This window comes from Geospiza fortis, unplaced genomic scaffold (genome assembly GCF_000277835.1).
Source record: "Geospiza fortis unplaced genomic scaffold, GeoFor_1.0 scaffold157, whole genome shotgun sequence".
NCBI classification, from domain to species: domain Eukaryota; kingdom Metazoa; phylum Chordata; class Aves; order Passeriformes; family Thraupidae; genus Geospiza; species Geospiza fortis.
Genome location: NW_005054314.1, coordinates 88,548 through 94,873, shown reverse-complemented (window position 1 = coordinate 94,873; position 6,326 = coordinate 88,548). Strand labels below are relative to the sequence as shown.

The 6,326-nt window shown below is 47.6% G+C and overlaps 1 protein-coding gene across 2 annotated transcripts in view; it reads right to left on the bottom strand.

The window, feature by feature from the left end:
- Window positions 1-5,909, bottom strand: part of PLS3 (plastin 3) — a 27,958-nt gene extending 22,049 nt beyond the window's left edge. Inside the window, exon 1 of one of the 2 annotated variants that reach the window (XM_005419796.2) lies at window positions 5,836-5,909. The gene's annotated coding sequence lies outside the window, so the exon portion shown is untranslated. The remainder of the gene's footprint in view (window positions 1-5,835) is intronic. The other variant, XM_005419797.3, reaches the window with a different exon arrangement.
- Between the last annotated feature and the right edge of the window lie 417 nt (window positions 5,910-6,326).

Sequence of the window (6,326 nt, the reverse complement as noted above, 5' to 3'; positions counted from 1 at the left end):
CTTGCTTGATGTCCAGTGTGGGATCTGTCTCCCCCTTCCCTGTAGCACTCCCGTGGGTGCCTCAGCCAAGCCTCAGTGCCACCAAAACCTGAATATTTCCAGGGGATAAAGGAGTTGCTTAGCGAGAAAATCAGCTCTGAGCAGGCTTGTTGCATGATACAAGAGATGGATTTCACAACTGGCAGAAACACTTGGAGAATGCTACCAAGAACAGAGCCAGATTTGGCTATGCAGGCAGGTGGCAGCTGCCAGGCAGGAGAGGCTGAGCTACAGACTGAAAATGCAGCCAAAGCTCCTCCACAAGTTCTGCCTTATTCCTAATTCTCATTTGCACCAATTCATTTTCAAACCATAAGGATTTCCCTTAAAAGGGGATTTCCCAAAGTATCATTACCTAACCACTTAATTGGAATTTAATTTGCTGCTGACTATCTCTAACATCTTTCACACCAAAAGGAGCAGCAAACACCACCATAAGCCGAGAGCTTTTAAAAATGCTGCTCTGTTTGACTTTATCAGGTAAATATTATGCTCTGGATATGCCCTACGGTTGTTTGTATGGGTCTTGATTTAAAAAAAAAAATCTTCCTTCCAATCCCTAGACTGTTCAGCTCAGTCCATAAAACAGGTTTCACTCTCAGGTTTTGTAATATCACTTCTTCCTTCTGTTTCTCTGCTTGAGAGGAGGGAGGGAGAATTCAAACCAGCAGAGAAAAAGCAGACACCTGACCTTGTCAGGGCTGTCTGTGAAGGGAAGGGGTGCTATAACAAAACAGTACATGGAAAGGTTAGTGAGCCACAGAGTTAACAGCTCCCAATTGTACAGAGCTTTTCTGCAATGAAGAGGTATTACACCACCACTGGGACACTGGGCTGGGGGGCAGGGGAGCTTTTCTTTTTCTTGTTGTGTGGGGGTTTTTATGTTTGTTTGTTTTTAATAGCTGAGTCTAGGGCATTCAGAATCGTGTTTTTCATTCAGTTGCATTTTTAAACAAGAGGCTTTGTCTTGTGGGACATAAAAGGCCCTTTTATCACACTGGCACAGGGATCACACATCAGCTGCCTCCCTGGAAGCCCTGTGGGGACTCTCCACGCTGCTCACGCCTGGCCAGGTCACACTCGCACTGCAAGAAAGCCTCCACCAGGGTATGACAGGCAGAGACACTTAAACACCCATCTTAGAACAGGAGAAAAGTTTTAGTCTGGTGGCTGACAGCCCATGGGTCAATGCACAGATAAACAAAGTGTACAAGGAAGCAATCCCTGCTCCAGATCCCTCATCCTGCCTTCATCCCTCACCCCACAGACAAAAGCAAGGGCAGCTCTGTCACACGTGGATGCACAAAGGCACCTACCCAGAAGAGTGTGGCTGGCAGACACTGCAGCCTGTTTCTGTCCTCTGAAGAGCACCTGGGACGCAGAGCAGAGCTGCTTAAGTACAGGGTTGTGGAATATCAACTCCTTCCCTGAGACTGGCTGTATAAAGTTCCTGTGCAAATTTTACAGGTCCTAAACACACTGCAGTCACCGAACTGGGGTTAGTTTATTTGCAGAACTGCAAGAGGGGCAGGTCAGGGAAAGCTGTCCCAGCGTGTGTTTAGACAGCTGTGAGCCACCTGGGGACAGGGCACTGCAGGGCTGTCACTGGAGGGACGCCTCTGCTGAGGCACTCAGCACTTCCAGCACTAGTGCCAGAAGCTAACCAGGATATCTGGGTGGATTAACTGCTCAGACAGCAACTTAAAAACACTCAAGCACAGAGAAAAATGTTCTCAAGACTCTTCCCCAAGAGGGGAAGCCCTGGAAGCTGCATCCTGGAAGCTCCATTACACAGAGGACTAGTAGAAAGCTGACGAAGGGGGGATATTCAGACATTTGTACATCTTGCAAGTTGGCAGATTAATTCAAATTTGAAAGCACATGACAACCAAATATTTCCTGAGAGCCACTTGAACACTTCCAACAGAAACAGAGCTGGAATTTGCTGCTGATCCAAATGGAAGAATTTACTTTCTTAGCAGCTCTGTGTTACTCTGAAAACTGAGTGCTTCATCCCTTCCAGGCCTGCCTTACTTTAATATCTCTACAATGACTGATTAACAATATCAACTTGTTTACTCAAACAGGCCAGTGCAGAGACACATTAAAGAGTCAACAAAAAGGTATAAGTATGTCCCATTTCCACCCAATCTAAAGAAAAAAAAGAAAATCCAACACAACAAGTGAGCTAGACCCAGTCTGGAGCAGTGACTCAGTTTCTGAGGAACCTGTGGTTTTGCTCCTTTTTCATGACAAAAGCTCCTGACATCAGAAGACAAGTCAGTTAGCATTAGCTAATTAAGAATACCCAAACCCCACACACCTGTGACCACTAAGCCAGCACACATCTTTTGGAATAAGCAGTGGGACAGCCAGGCACTCTGTCCCCTCACAACCACAGCAAGAGGCAGAGCCCTGGGGCTGCCTGGCCAATCTGAAGGAAACTCAGTGATTCAGCTGCCACAGGATCCAGCCCCCAGGCCTCCTGTGGCTCAACTAATTCTCCTTTTCCTCCCTGTTCTGCAGGTAGGGCTGTTCCCTGCCAAGAAAGCTGCATTGCAGAGTGGGGTGGCTGTGTGCTCTCCCCTGTTCACCCTCCCCAGCTCCTTCTGAAAGCAACCAGCAGCACTGTGTGCATCCCAAAAGGGCTCTGCAAGCTCCAGAACTGCCAGGACAGCCCAGAGCAGCCACCCTCAGGACAGTGAGGGAAGAATCACTGGCAAGGGATACAAGCTTAAGTTTCCTTTGCATCCCTTCCCAGGTGAGTGGAAGCTGCAGAGGATGCTGAGATTGTCTGAGCAATCTCCTGACACTGCAGGAACCCTCCTCCACAGGCACAGGCCTGGGCCCATGTGCTTTTGGAAACGTTTGCAGGCAGGAGAGGGCACAGACACATCCACTCCCATCTCCATCCTCAGCTCTGATGGCTGCTTTCACTGGCCCAGTCCAAGCAAAGCCTTTGGGGTTTTACAGACAACAGTCCCAAAACTGACATTGACAGGAGGACATGATGGTGCCCAGACTTGGTCTGATGAGTCCTCTGAGATAGTTTCCAGTGCTTGAGAGGGAGACAGGAAGGCTGAGGGATTGATGGCCTGTAAATGAAAACCTATCATAAAATCCATCCTCTCCTGCTCATTATCAGTTTGTGTGCTCGTCAAATGCTCACCACAGTGTTTTGCTCATCAAATTCCTACAAGACAGCACCCACACCCTGGATGTGGTTGTTAGCAAACACCAAGCTGATGGAAGCACATAAACTTTTAATTGGCAATTACCTTCCAGACAGCCACTGGTCAGAGGTACTGGCTGAAACCAGACCTTCACCTTCACACTTTGGTGAGAGATGTCATCCTGGTAGGAGCAGTGATCAGGAGATGCTGCCCCATCCAGAGAGGCTCCACCATGGTGGTGCCTAACCCCTTGCCATCAGCATGGTGATGCAGATTCTGAAATCAGTTTGGTGTTGCTCTTTGCACAACTGTGGTTCTTGTGCTAACAAACACCGTGGTGTTCCTATCCACTCAGGGAGCTGATTTCCCTGCCTCAGGAAGAAAGGGGCACACAATGCTTTGAGCAGGCATTGCTTTGTGGCGCCACATTTGGCTGAGTGGCTGCATCTCTCATCTGTGGATCTCCCCTTCAGTAAAGTTTTCCCAGCCCATACACATCAGGCTCAACAGCAGTGAATCTACAGCTCTGCTGTCAGGTCTGCAGTGCTTTAATTGTTGAACACCACTGTACTCTAACACCTGCAAAGCCATTACCCAGATCTAGCTTTATTTCTCTTAGTTCAGCTCTTCTGGGCCATGCAAAGCACCAAAAAACTCACCTCAACAGCCAAGACCAACTACATAAATTCAACTTTAATTCTGAATTACTTTAAGTTTGCCTGGCCATTTGAATTGACCACCTTACACCACCCAGCTCTCCAGCTCCCTTTACACACAGAACACCTCCTGACTGATCCATGCTGGCTGTGTAGCCCACCAGCTGCATCACAGGGAAAGGGCTGCAGATAGAGATTCCCACTGCACAGGCACCCTGCAGTTCACTTCATCCCAATTCCATATTGAGATTACCTCCTGCTGCTGCTGTTTCTGAAGCACCTCTAAAGCAGCAGAAGTTCCACTAGCAGGTTTTGCTTTATATTCTTTCAGACTCCTGAAACTGTCATGCTGGGAGAGGCAAGCTCCTTGCTATGCTTATGATCACCTGGGAGTGGACTGAGAAACTTTGCTCCAGTTGTTGCACAACCCACCACTGCTGCAGGGGAAAAATCTGCCAAATCCATCAGGAGCAGACACACATGTTGGAATTAGTCACTGCTCTTGGCTTGCCAGAGCTTCTCTCCAGATCTGGAGGCATGTCTCAATGGGGTATCCACCTCTGGACAAGTATGTTCTTCCAGCAAGTCCAGGTTAGAAGCTCAGTTTCTCCCAGCTAGGCCTGCATAGAGTGATGCCAGGTATTTTTCTGAGCAGCACTTGGGTAGATGCCCAGCAGGGATCTGGGCTGCAGAGAGGCAGGGCCACTCCAACAGTATGGGAACAAATGCAGCAAATCACTTTTCCTATGCCTTCTGCACAGACTTTAACCACCACCCCAACCTCCACTGGCAGCCTGGACAACCTGATCCTTCCCCTTTTGCATGCTGGTCCAAGTGTTTTCTCTCCCTTCACGACAGAACCAGATTCACTAGCTTCAATCATCTTAAATCCTTAGTAAAAGCAACTGCTGAGCCATCAGCCAATTTACATGCTTTTGACAGCCCTGCACAGCCAAGGAAGCTCTCTGGGGTGTGGTCAGGCCTGGATAATGATCAGCATGATCAGAACTGAACTGCAGCCAGCACCCAGAGAAAACCCAAAATCAGCATCAAACTTGCTCACAGCATCAAATAGGAATCAGCCCCTTGATAAAAGCCCAGGAGAGCCATGTCCTGCACAGCAGCATCCAAATTACTGAAAGCTGGGGATATGAACAGAAATTCACAGGGATTCAAGTACACTAATCCCTCTGTCTCACAGATATGAGAAAACAGACAGAGAGCAAGCAGCTGAGGATGCTTGGTCACATGATACCAAATTGCCCAGAGGCTGGAAGGAAGCACAAGTCAGAAGAACACAAATGCTTCCACTCCAATTGCCCATAGAAAGGAAAAATTAAAGCTTCCCCAGCCCTCAAAGAAATTTCCCCCAGCACATCCCTGTCCCCTGAGCCAGAGCTGCCTCTGATGCACACTAAGGGTAAGATGCAGTCCTGGAGCAGAGTGGATGGATGCTTGGTTACCTTCATCTACCAGAAAAGGGCCGAACAGGAACACAAAACTGCTTTGGGACTCCAGTGGAAGGGAGAAGCACTAAAAGCTTTCTGCAGACCTTACACTCTTTAAAGGCTCCTGTCATGGAAGACCAGGGCCAAGTGGATTGGATGGATGGATGGCCACAGAGCAGACCAAGTGCACTCACACACCCCCATCATGCTGCAGGCACACAGCTACAGCCCACAGACCTTGCTCAAAATGTATTACACATCTCTACAGAGCCCTTACAATCTACAGGGCACAGTAGAAAACAGATAAAATACTGCTCAAGGCACTGATGAATCAATCCTTAAAAGCCTCTTCAACAAATACTCCTACTGAGTGTTGCATTTTGACACACCTTCAGTTTAGTAGAGCAGCTGCTCCAGGGTTAGAGAACATTTGAAATCATAACCCACTAGATTGGTTTAACTAACTTTTGAAATAGTTTGTTCATGTCAGTGGAAACAGAAGAGCAATATTCTCATTACCTAGCTAGCAGAACATGGAACAGGTGATCCTCTCAAGACGCGTCAGGAAAGGAAGAGCTGAACACTCATCTACCTGGAACTTGCAAAAGCAAACAACATTCAGAGATTATTTAAACCTAAGTGCAAGAAGGTAAAAGAGAGGGGGGCTGAGGTCAGGTGTCGCTAATGGACTGAAACTCAGAAGGCTTCATTTAAATTCCTGGCTCAAACACAGAAAAGTCATGCAAGCCTCTCAGGAAATTCTTATGTTGATAGTAATTCTTATTCTTGCGTAGTTCCCCCCCCCAAAAAAAAGAGCAGCATTAACACTTCCTTCTGCTTATTCTGTACCTTAACCATAAATGTCTTAAAGAAAGGACCAATCTCTTACCATCCATTGCAAAAACTCAGCATGCCTCGTTTTATGAGGGGACTCTCAGAGCAACAGTGTAAAAGACAGTGGGCTCCCTGCCAGCATAAGCAAGGAGGAATGAGGTTCACAAGGCTGAATC